Raw genomic sequence first — 13,353 nt, forward strand, 5'->3', positions numbered from 1 at the left:
CTAAAAAGCTTTATGCTTACTGACTCATTTAGTCTTCATTTAACAACCAAAGAAACAGGTAAGATTATTAACTTTATTTTAAAGATGTGTATATTGAAGAAAGAAAGGGTTAAATAACTTCTTCAAGGTCAGACATCGAAGCAGCAGATCTGTGATTCAGTCCCAGGTAATCTGGCTTCAAGGCTTCAATACCCATTCTCTTAACTTTTAGAAGAGGATGACTCTTTTTTTTTTTTTTTTTTTGTATTTTTCTGAAGCTGGAAACGGGGAGAGACAGTCAGACAGACTCCTGCATGCGCCCGACCGGGATCCACCTGGCACTCCCACCAGGGGGCAAAGCTCTGCCCACCAGGTGGCGATGCTCTGCCCCTCTGGGGCGTCGCTCTGCCACGACCAGAGCCACTCTAGCGCCTGGGGCAGAGGCCAAGGAGCCATCCCCAGCGCCCGGGCCATCTTTGCTCCAATGGAGCCTTGGCTGCGAGAGGGGAAGAGAGAGACAGAGAGGAAGGAGGGGGGAGGGGGAGAAGCAAATGGGCGCTTCTCCTATGTGCCCTGGCCGGGAATCAAACCCGGGTCCCCCCCACGCCAGGCCAGGGCAGGATGACTCTTTTGTAAACTGAATAAGTTATAGGTTTCATAATTTGAGATTCAATAGACTGAAAAACACAGTTCAACCTGAGCTAACTTTTATAAATACTTTTCTGAATTAAAAACATGAAATATACATATTGAGAATATAGCTAATCATACTCCTTGGATCAGTGAAAATCTGTAGGATGAAGTTTTTAACTGTCCTTTCTACAAAATAAATTACTTTAGCATACAAGATTTTTAGGCCTTGCAGGTATGTTTTAATCTTGCTTCACAACAATGGAGTGATAGATAATTCATCATTACAAATTATCTAAATTCTATCAAATTATCCATCTAATCACAAATAATGTTAAACATTTGTTACTTTAAGCTACCATCAGGCACCCAAACTTTATTTCTGAACAAGATTATCTGAATTGAATAGAATATATCATAGTTGAGAAAGTTTAAGAGTAAATTCACTCATTAGATTCTTTGTCTTCTTTGAAAACTTTAAATAAAAAGAAGAAACAGGCTGTTTAATCTTTGAATGCTGAAGTTAAGGGTAAAAGCATTCTTTTTTCCTATTCTTGTAAGTCTAAAGAATGCTTTTTTAAAAAAATGGTTAATAAGGAAGTAATACTTTCTTATTTAAAAATCTTCACTTCTTATGATATCTTTTTCAGTTATTTCAAATGGACCCAACAATACTCAGGATGCTTCTGTGAGAATTATCAGCCTGATCAATACTTCCTCTATTACTTTTTCTTTTCCTGTCAACTCACTCTTACTCATCTTCCTCCTATAAGGCTTTAAGTGGCACAAGGTGACTTGATATGGAAAGCCAGGTACATATAGGTATGGTGTGAGAGAGATGATGCTGTGTGTGAGAAAAAAAATCTCAACAAGAATTGAGTATGTGTCTTGGCCAGATAGATGGCTCAGTTCATTAGAGCATTGTCCCAAAGTACAGAGGTTGCTGGTTTGGTCCCCAGTCAGGGCACATACAGGAACAGATCGATTTTCCTTCCTTTTCTCCCCCCTGCCTTTCTCTCTAAAAATCCATAAAATAAACATTTTAAAAAAAGAATTGAGTGTGTTATTGGGCCTTGAAACTAACATCATATTTAATGGTTATACAGTATTTCATCACATGGAAGCACTGCTTCTTATTTAACAAATCTCCCATTGTAGTCTATTTCACTTTTCTGAATTTTAAGCAACACTATATGAAGGTTGAAACTATACCTTAGAATATTTCTTAAATCTTTCCTATGTCAAGGTATTATGAATAAAATTACCATGTCAAAGGATTTAGTCAGCATTGAGGTATTCATATCTTTCTGGCTTTGCCAACTTGACGGGTGAACAATCTTGTTTTAATTTGCATTTCTTTGGTACTAGTCCTTGAGCTTGATCAGAATTCAAAGAGGAATTAGACATTGTCTCTGCTTGGGAAGAGCTTACCCAGATAACTCGGATGCAAGTTAGGAATGTTCAGATAAACATAGAACTTCAATATAGAAAGGGTCTCAAAAATGCGGTAAGACAGACCCACCCCAATCTGACAGTGAAACAGTAATTGAAAATTCATTTACTAAAGAATTGCAAGAGATGTGAAAATATTAAACAGGACCCATTAACATTTCAAAATTCCTTTGTTTCACTGTTTGTCTGTTTTTAATTCCCTTGGTTGTTGTTTTTCTGATGCATCCTTATCAACCCCTGGGGAAAGGTGGTTTGTGGGGGGACTGTGAATAGCAGTTGAGTGGGAAACACCAGAGAGTGAGAGTAAGGCTTGGGATCAGGCATTAACCACCCTGGACTGGACAAGGGAACAAGCAATGGGCAGTGACAGGGGCAGTTTCAGCAGCTATAGACTTAACAGACTTTTGAAATCTTGGTCACTAGAACAGTGTCTAATACCAGCTGCTTTGTATTGAACAACCTATGATAGCATTGTCTCTATACTCATTGCCACATTTCACTCACACAGCTCTGTGATGTGGTATGTATCCCCATTATTAGACATGAGAACATAAAAGCTCAGAGGGCTTACATATTTTGCCTATGCTACCAAGTAAGCGATTTATAAAGTGAAGATTTTAAAGGACATTTGTCTGACTACAAAACCTCTTCTTGCCATGTAATATGCACTAGTAGTACAATAGATAACCTAAGTAAATCAAACTGTCATCTTAGCCCAAACTATAGAAATAGAATTTTCCTTCCTGTCAACTCTGATTTTTGGATTTTGTTTTTAATGGCTTTAAAGATCCATACCTTAAGTTTTCACAAGATTTTCTGACTTACTCTGACTTCCAAAGTGTTTTATTTTGTGGTGTCCATGAAGTTAAAATTGAAGTGATAAGATCTGAGTTCATCACAGTAGGTCTCTCCTTATTAACTCAATCATTGTTCATAGAATCTGCATTTCTCCTTCTTACATTAAAGCCATGCCTGTTTATCTTTTTCACCCAGCCCCCAATATCCTTTTCTTCTGACAGCTATCAGTCTGTTCTCTTTATCCATGAGTCTATTTCTATTTTGCTCGTTAGTTTTAGATTCCACATATGAGTAAAATCATATAGTACTTCTCTTTCTCTGACTGTCTTATTGTATTTAGCATAATACTGTCAAAGTCCACTCATGCTGTAAGGTAAGGGATTAAGAAGAAAAAGAAACTTCATAGATACAGACAATAGTATGGTGAAGACCACAGGGGAAATGGGGAAGGGGGCAGTTAAGGAAGGTAGAGGAGGGGATAAATGGTGATAGAAAAAGACATGGGGTGATGAACACACAGCACAGTGCAATGTACAGGCGATGTGTTTTAGAATTGTACACCTGAAACCTATATAATTTTATTACCCAATAAATTCAATTAAAAATAAAAGCAATTACAGTTTATTGTAAAAAAAAAAAAAGCCCTGTCTGTGTCATTGAGCTGAAGTGACAGTTTGCAACTGTACTCTGCTACAGGTTGCCTAGCAATAGTTCATTAGAGATAATAATAAAACAGCATTGTCCCTTTAAAAAATATTCAAGTTTCCAAATAAGAATAAACATAATGAAATGTAGGCTGATATAGGCAGCTTAATCTCAAATATTGGGCTGACTAAAATGAAGAGTAATAGAAAGATGATTTAAGCAGCTCCCTCAATATAAGGTTTCCTGAAACGATTTCATCAGGGACGATAAAATAACAATTTATTTCACTCATACAAATGTGAAATCCTCAAACACCTAAGCACAGTTTTCTAATATCCTGAGGCTGCATTGCATGGCGTTTTATCCATGACAGCCTCACTGAGGGAGATTCTAAAATATATTCATTCTGGCCCCATCCTAAAACAATCTCTGGGCATCATTATTTGTTTTTTGGGTGTTTTTTTTTAAATCACCCTAGGTGATGTCAATGCAGAGTCAGAGTTGAGAACTGCTGCAACAACGCACATGGCATTATGCAAGTTTTAGACGTCAGCAGATGGTGCCTAATTTCTGGGCTGTAGGACTGCGCAGACTCAGATGCAATGCGGAAAAATCTGAGCTGTTGCCTGAAAAAACCTTCACTTTCTGAGGCTTTGAATGGGAAAGAAGACGCAGTGAGGACTGGACATAGTGCCCCCTCGTGGTAAATATTAAAGTAACAGCAGAAAGTGGTACAGCTGGTCTAATCATTTTGGAGGAAGATTTAGTTTTAAAAGAATACCACTTTTTAAATAATTTTTTACGGTGACATTGGTTCACAAAAGCATACAGGTTTCAAGTGTACAACCCAATAAGACATTTACACAGTGCCATTATCAAGTGTTCGTTACCCTTAAGCAAAGTCCCTTTCCATCCATATTCCCCTCTCTTTGCTCCCCATCTCTACCTACCCCCACCTCTCCCTTTCACTCTATCACCACACTGTTGTCAATGATATATATATGGGTTTATTTTTTTCTGCTTAATTCCTTCATCTTCTTTCATTCAGTTCCCCTACTTCTCTGGCTTTCAACAGCTGTGAATGTGTATCCATGCCTCTGATTTTATTGTTTGTCCATTTATTTTGTTCATTAGACTCCACATATGAGTAGAGTCATATGGTACCTATATTTTTCTGACTGGCTAATTTCACTTAGTATAATAACCTTCAAGTCCTTCCATTCTGTCACAAAAGATAAGATTTCTTTCTTTTTATGGCTGCATAGTATTCCATTCTGTAAATATACCACAACTCTTTTATCCATTCATCTACTGACAGGCACTTGGGTGGTTTTTGGGTTTTGTTTATTATAAATAATGCTGCAAGGATCATAGGGGTGCAAATATATTTTTTTTCAAATTAGTGTTTTGGGTTTCTTTGAATAGATTCCCAGAAGTGAGATTTCTAGGTTAAAAGGCATTTCAGCCTGACCAGGCAGTGATGCAGTGGATAGAACGTTGGACTGGGACATGGAGGTCCTAGGTTCAAAACCTCGAGGTCACCAACTTGAGCGTGGGCTCATCTAGCTTGAGTACAGGCTCACCAACTTGAGCACAGGATCACCAGCTTGAGCATTGGATTGCTGGCTTCAGTGTGAGATCATAGACACGATCCCATGGTCTCTGGCTTGAGCCCAAGGTGACTGACTGTGTTGAACAAGGTTTCACTCACTCTGCTGTAGCCCCCTGGTCAATGCACATATGAGAAAGCAATCAATGAACAACTAAGGTGCCACAATGAAGGACTGATGCTTCTCATCTCTCTCCCTTCCTGTCTGTCTCTCCCTATCTGTCCTCCCTCTGACTCTCTCTCTGTCAAAAAATAAAGTAGTGAACTTTTTCTGTTTAACTATTTTGTCACATAGACCTGGTCAGTATCTCAATTTCCAAAATTTCCAAACAGAAACAGATACATACAAGTGCAGGTTTCTGGTTCATTACATTTTCTGCAGACTCAAGATAATGAAACAATTACAAACATTCTTATTTGATGATGATATTACTGTTCTCAACATAATCTAAGCACATAGCTGAAATAGGCATTTCACTTACTTTAAAATTACTTTTCTAGTGAGTGAACATCTGGCAGATTTCTCCTCTTATTCAGGCTACTGTGGACCAACATACACAAAGGTGAAAAATATGCATTGGGATCCAAAAGTTACCTCATTTTTATTATTTTGTTAATATAGTTTATCTGCCTTGACTTTTCCATTGCTTCAGCTAAAATCTTTACACACTTCATATTCATTTCTTTTATCCTTAAAATTTGTGATATTGATAGATATTGTTGATCAACTGCTGTATTCTGCATTTGAGATGAGGTTGTTTAAAAGCACGTGTTAACCACAGATTCAACATACAAAAAGATGTCTACAGTATCGGGAGGGTGATGGAAACTGATTTAGCTATACAGCAGGCCCAGGGAACAACCAAAATTCCTGGAGGAGATCAAAAGGTCTAGTAGAGAAGCATTTGAGATAGTGATAATAAAATATAAAATGTATTGAGCCCTGGCCGGTTGGCTCAGCGGTAGAGCGTTGGCCTGGCGTGCAGGGGACCCGGGTTCGATTCCCAGCCAGGGCACATAGGAGAAGTGCCCATTTGCTTCTCCACCCCCCCTCCTTCCTCTCTGTCTCTCTCTTCCCCTCCCGCAGGGAGGCTCCATTGGAGCAAAGATGGCCCGGGCGCTGGGGATGGCTCCTTGGCCTCTGCCCCAGGCGCTAGGGTGGCTCTGGTCGCGGCAGAGCAACGCCTCGGAGGGGCAGAGCATTGCCCCCTGGTGGGCAGAGCGTCGCCCCTGGTGGGCGTGCCGGGTGGATCCAGGTCGGGTGCATGCGGGAGTCTGACTGTCTCTCCCCGTTTCCAGCTTCAGGGAAAAAAAAAAAAAAAAAAAAAAATATATATATATATATATATATATATTGTATTGAAATGTGTTGAGGCAATATTTATATGATCAAGAAAGGAGCTGGTAAAGCTAAAGAAAAGTGTGATATATAGAAATCAATACAATCAATATCTCAAAAAAAAGCCCTAATCAGGGAAGAACGAATAAACCATAAAGTTAGGTTGAAACTAGCTTTTAGTATAGTCACAATAATAAACATTAGACCAATGTATGATGCAGTTGTGATAGAATGTATTTAATGTTGTGGTATAAGGAGGATTAGATGTGTGTGTAAGAGATATGGCACAAAGCTGGTGAAATAAATTTGAATCCTCATAATTGAATGGAAAAAGTCATTAGATAATATTGTCATCAGTCAGGGTCCAGTCAAGAGAGAAACACCATTTATTTGAACAGAAAAAATTTAAAATAATTATTTTTAAAATTAGGTATAAATTTGTTAACCAGGTAATTGACTTTAAGCATCAAAAGAGAATTCTGAAGTATCATGGAAATAGCAAATAAGGGAAGGAGCTCCACCCTTAGGGATGGGAAAGAAAGAGGCCAAATGATTAAAACTTAAAGCTTAGAACAGGCTTACCCATCCCTACTTCAAACTAAAACTCAGACCTTTGAGGAAGAGGTACTTTTCTGCTAGTGGTGGTGTCTCTAAACTTTAAGTTGTAGCCTTCATGGGACCTGTGTAAGTGGACTAACAAATGTCCCTTTATGAGGAAACTTGCTATATGAGCACATCTGGCTGACAAGCTGCCTTCAGTAGAAAGTGGCCTCAGACTGGAGTGCAGCTCTGAGAAAGTTTTCGGCCAAGCTCAAGGGGAGCTCTAGTGAAGAGGTTGCCCACAGGGGGGACTTGCACTGTCAGAAATGATGAGTTTCTTGTACCACTTTCATGTTCCATCATTGTCTGGGCCTGTATGGAAAGCCCATATGCTATAGCACTACACTATGATGCCCTTCCAGGTAGTCAATAGGCAAGTAGATTTATGAATAAGGTGTTCGTATAAAGTTGCATTGGAGATACAAATTTGGAGTTGTTAAGATGCTGATGATGTTTAGCATCATGGAAGTACAATTAGCTATACAGAAAGAATATTGAGCTCTGAAATAAAACAAGCATTTAAATAGGAGGAAAATAAGGACAGTGTGATGTCAGAAAGCCAGGAAAGGATGGAATCAGTTCAGAAGAGATTGGAGGAAAATATAGTCTGCTCTTTAAAGAAACTTTTCTGTAAAGATAATTGGGAGGTATCTGGAGAAGAATGTGGGCCAAAGTGTTTTTATTTTTTTTAATTTAAGAAGAAATATCCTACAACATGAGAACAAGTTTGTTGATGAAAATTGTTCAGTAGGAGAGAGAAATATGTAATATAGGAAAAAAGGATAACTATATTACGAGAGCCTTTGAGAAACCACCAGAGGCTCAGGATCCAGAGCACAAATGGAATGGTTGATCTTATTTTGGGCTTATATATTTCACTATAATAAGAAAGAAGTCAGAGTGTATGAACACAGATGCAGGCAGAAGAGATGTGGTTTTGGAAGCTTGTGGATGTTTTCTTATAATTGTTGTTGTCTTCTTAGTAAAATGAGAAGTAAAGAAGAGGTGTTAGAGATTTGAGTAGAAAGGAGAGAGGAATAATGAATTGCCAGAGCTGTTCAGATGCACCTATTTTATACTCAAATATTTCATAGTCTTTGGAGAATCATTTTAATAATTGAAATTAAAGCTTGAAAGATCAAATGCCTTATTCAGTTTTAAACATCTAGGTAGTTGCTGTGTTTGAACTCAGTTCAGGTCTCTTGACTCTTATTCCAGTACTCTTTGGATCAAACATTTCTGTGTGTTTCACTTGGTGTGTTCATAATGGTATTTCCTTTCCAAAAGCCCAAGTCTTCTGCTTAGAATATAACTTTTGACATAGAAGAAGCCTACTCCCCATGCACTGGTTTGAAACACAGGCAGTTTGGCAATAAAACAAAAAGCTTCCTCAAGGGGTGGCTCGATAAGCAGAAACTCCACAATAACTTACTCCTCAAATGCATTACAAGCACCAAGTAAGCAATAGACATCAGAATTGGACAGAGTTTCTTTAGGGGTGGTCAATTTGACAGTTACTGACTAAGTATCAAATCATGTATGAGGTCAACAGGATGCAAGATAAAAGGTTAAATACATAAGGGAATATAAACATTCATAGTCTCAGAGTTATTTTGTGTTTTGGAAGGACGTGTTCTAAAAATGCCAGCTAATGCATACAATATAGTTTATTGTGGACTGATTAACAAGAGAAACTGAAAGTATTAGGGTGACAAGAGAGCTAGAACTCACATCACACCACATTCTTACTTAACAGATGAGAAATATCAAGCCCAGAAAATTTAGGAATGTTCACAAAGGTCACAAAATCTAATTAGGAGGAGAACTAGAGTTAAAAACCTGAGTCTAGAACTCATTTCAGTGTTCTATCCACTACAATATATGCTATTTGGGAAAAATATGGAAACATGTTTAGTAGTGTTTGCATCCATGTGTATGTACTTCAGCAGCTACAACTACCAGGATGTTGTCCTGTATCTAGGTCAATGACAACAATGTTTGATTCTCTGCTCTGCTCTTCATTAACTCTGCCATTATGAGTTGATCCCCTCTTCCCTTTGAGCATTGATTTCTTCACCCATAAATTGGGGTTGCTCATATTTATTTTGTAGGCTTCTTAAAATTTCAAATGATATTATGCAAAAGATTCTAGTTCATAATATAAAAAACAACCAGTTCTTCATGTGAATTTTGTGGTTTCCAAATTAATTTTCTGTTGTGCAAACAAGATAGAGATTTATATATTGGATGTTTAGTCACCAGGAATCTTCCCTTACCCTCATCGCAATATCTTGGTCATGCCGAATTGCTCAGAGAGATGACACAACCAGTAGTTAGCAGAGAGAATCTCATGAGGTATTTACTGGAAGTTATATTTCCTTCCATTTTTGGAAGTACATTTAGAAGTACAGTACATGATTTTCAGTAATTCTGAAGGAAGTCTGCCTTTTATGCAGCAAATAAGCATGCAAATATGCTTATTGACAGCCAACTGTGGTTGAGTAAGGACTGTTGAATTCAATTGTTTTCACAAGCTGTAGGGTTTTCAGAATTATGGAGAGCAAATTAGAAATCCTTTGTCTTCTTTCTCATGTTCAGACCAAAGTATTTCATCAAATGGCACACTGTTATTTTTTCTTATTTTCAAGAAAGCACAGTGTGTTCTTTTCAAGGCAAACTACTGACTAATTAACATGTTCCCTAAAAATTGCATTCAAATGAATGACATTTTCATCATAATATGCTATCTTGAATACATTTAGTAAGTCATTAATTCTTCAAGTGTAATGTGTATCTTTTAAAAAAATCTTTTTTTTTTTTTAGGAATTCTTGTACAGTGGTAAACACATACATTAAATTAACCACTGTTTCTGCAATTAAAGTGATAGTTAATAAATAATGAACAGTTCAGATTTAGAAGGAAGGTTTGTTTGTTTTTTCACCAGCATTTGTATTCAGGACGTGTCTGAAAAGTCAAGGTACATGTTTGTTAGTCTAGTTCCTTAATTCTTTTCCCCTTATTCAATTTTAGTCTAGTGTATCAGCCAATCAATGGCTTCATTTCTATCTGGACCCGTTGTATGACTGCTCTACAAATATCCTGTGAAACTCCTTTAATTTCTTATCTTTTTGTCCTGTTGTTCACCTTCTGGAAGAGTCCAAGATGTTGATTAAATAAATTCGACTACTTATTCACCAAACCTGATTAAATATGTTCAGGTATTTTTTTCTCTTTTTTTTGAAACTTACATATCCATGAATTATTCGATAATTTCTATATTAAAAAGCACCCTTGCCTGACCTCTGGTGGTCCAGTGGATAAAGCGTCGACCTGGAAATGCTGAGGTCGCCGGTTCAAAACCCTGGGCTTGCCTGGTCAAGGCACATATGGGAGTTGATGCTTCCAGCTCCTCCCCCCCATCTCTCTCTCTGTCTCTTCTCTCTCTCTCTGTCTCTCCCTCGCCTCTCTAAAAAAATGAATTAAAAAAAATTATAAAAAAGCACCCTTATATTTAATGTCTTGCAACAATGACCTTTTATTTAGTTCATGATTCTGAGGGTTGGTAATTAATCCAGGCTCAGCTGAGAGCTTCTTCTGTCCCTGTCTGAATTTTCTCATGCATCTACACTCAGCTTCAGGTCAGTGAAATGCTCCTACTTTGGGAATTGGCTGGCTCTCAGCTGAAGTAATGAAGGGTCAAGGACAACTAGACCTCAATCTCTCATTATCTATCGGAACAGCTCGGCAGCAAGAGGAAAAGTTGAAGTCTTCAAGGTCTCTTCAAGTAGAGAAATAGACTCAACCAAGGGGAGTGGATATAGACAAGAGTGGAGCAGTGGTGGGATTCAAATAATTTAACAACCAGTTCTCTGCCCTAATGACCTTTTACAAGTATAAAAAACAATATACCAAAAGGTAGTTTATTATTTCATTCATTTTATATTTAAAAAAAACTATATATTATACGAGTTTTATATTTTTAATGTTATTATTTTTTTATTAAAGATTTGTCTGCAAGCCAGATGCGGCCATCAAAAGAGCTACATCTGGCTCGTGAGCCATAGGTTTTCGACCCCTGCTTTAGCTTATTCATAGATGTAAGCCCGGGGTCCACCGCCAAGCACAGGCAAGTTCTCATTGGATTCAGACAGATGGTAAAGGAACTGTGGAGCTGAAAAATGGTGGATTGTTGGGTAGATAAAATACATTATGCTCACTTTGTTAAAGATGGCGCTGCCCACATGAAAGCCCATTGCCCAAGTGATTATATTAGTTGCCCTTCTTGCTTGGGATGGGCATGATTATATTAATGTGTGTTGGGGCGGACTGTGGGCAGGCAGGATCTTTGTAGCCTGGGGCTTGGTTTTAGGACTAAGCTTTTCCCACCCTTTTTGAGGTGGGGTGGTGCACTCTCATGAGGAATCCCATTATGCCTCAGATAAGTGACTTTGTATCAGAGACTTTCGTGTTTGTATATTGGATTAAAGGTTTTGAATCTACACTATAAAGTGGGGCAGACCTGGAGCTTGCTCTCTTGGTTCCTGAGATTAGCATTAGAGAAGAGAGCAGAGAAAGGAGATCAGAGAAAGGCCACATGGAGGAGACCAGGAGAAGCAGCCAAGATGGTGGAGTGCTGAGGGAGAAGCCAGTTTGTGCAGAGTTTGTGCAGGGAGAAGGAAGGAGATGAGGAACAGAGGTGAATAAGGCTGGTGAGCTAGAAACCTTTGATTATAGGAAACTTGAATAAGTCAGTAGCTTTGTGAGCACTGAATGAGTGGGTTTTGGAGCCCAGTGTGTGGTTTTACTTGCCTGCTGGGTGCAAGCTAGGATTAAATTTTGTGGCCCACCAGTTCTTGGCTCCGTTGTTCCATTACCAACTGTTTGAATCCATTGCGAACCTGCATGGGCCAGGCAGCAGTGATGATGGCCGCAGTTACTGGCTTTACATTTGGCATAGTCTGTGGCAGGATTCAATACAGATCAGTATGCAGCTGCCACCACTTTTGAGCGGTGGATTAGAGGACTGGCTGCTGTTATGGTTCCCTATGGCTATCTTTTTGGGGGCTGTAGGCTGGCTGGCTTTTACAGCCATGTGTGAGGAAACCGAGAGCTCTATGGACGAGGCTGCCCAGGACCTGCAAACCAAGCAGTGGAAGGAGCTGGAGCCAATGTGGGAGAAACAGATGCTGACCGTGGAGCTAGAGGAAGTGTTGGAGGAGGAAGCCAACCAAGTTTGCGAGATTTGCCTGGAAATGGACCAGCTGCTGGAGGAGGATTCACAGGTTCGTGAATTGCAGATTGCCCTGGACATTGTGGAGAGCCAGCAGCGGCAGGAGGCCAGGGCTGAGGCCAGGGCCAGAGCTGCAAGGCTCGTGGTGCAGAAGGCAGAAGCGACCCAGAGCTCAAGCCCGGCAGCGCTAGCTGGTGTTTTCAGTTCCTCTTTGGAGGATGAGGAGAATCGGGCTGGAGTTGCAATCCACAGTCTCCAGAAGATGAGAGACCACCTGGAAGGAGTAACTGCTACACTCCTGGTAGGTCTGCAGTTTTGGGACATAGGGGTGGGTGCCATCATGCGCTCTGGAACCGAGATGGAAATACTAACTGCCATTGCCATATGCTCTTCCTTGGGACAGTGTAAGACCTATTAGGATGGCAGGGATGAGGGGGGTCCCCGTGTGTGCGGACTGATTCCTGGACTACGACCAGAGTGGGCACTGGCTCCTTTGTTGGATGGACTTAAGGATTTTGGACAATGTGAATACCCTGATAGGAGTAGGGGGCAGTGTTGGGCAGATAAAATATATTATGCTCACTTTGTTAAAGATGGTGCAGCCTACTTGGAAGCTCATCGCCCAGGTGATATTAATGAGTGTTGGGGGCGGGCTGTGGGCAGGCAGGATCCTTGTAGCCTGGGGCTTGGTGTTAGGACTAAGCCTTTCCCACACTTTTTGATGTGGGGTGATGCAATCCCTTCATGCCCCAGATAAGTGACTTTGTATTAGAGACTTCCCTATTTTGTATATTGGATTAAAGGTTTGGATTTCTGCACTATAAAGTGGGGCAGCCATAAACAATTTGACTTTGGGTGAGGGGTATGCAACATAATCAAATGTCAAAATAATCTGGAGATGTTTTCTCTGAACATATGTACCCTGATTTATCAATGTCACTGCATTAACATTAATTTTTTTTTAAAAAAGTAGGGCAGATCGGGAGCTTGCTCTCTTGGTTCCTGAGATTAGCATTAGAGAACACAGAGCAGAGAGAGGCCACATGGAGGAGAGGAGAGGCAGCCAAGAT

Source organism: Saccopteryx bilineata, chromosome X, assembly GCF_036850765.1.
Source record: "Saccopteryx bilineata isolate mSacBil1 chromosome X, mSacBil1_pri_phased_curated, whole genome shotgun sequence".
Taxonomy (NCBI): Eukaryota; Metazoa; Chordata; class Mammalia; order Chiroptera; family Emballonuridae; genus Saccopteryx; species Saccopteryx bilineata.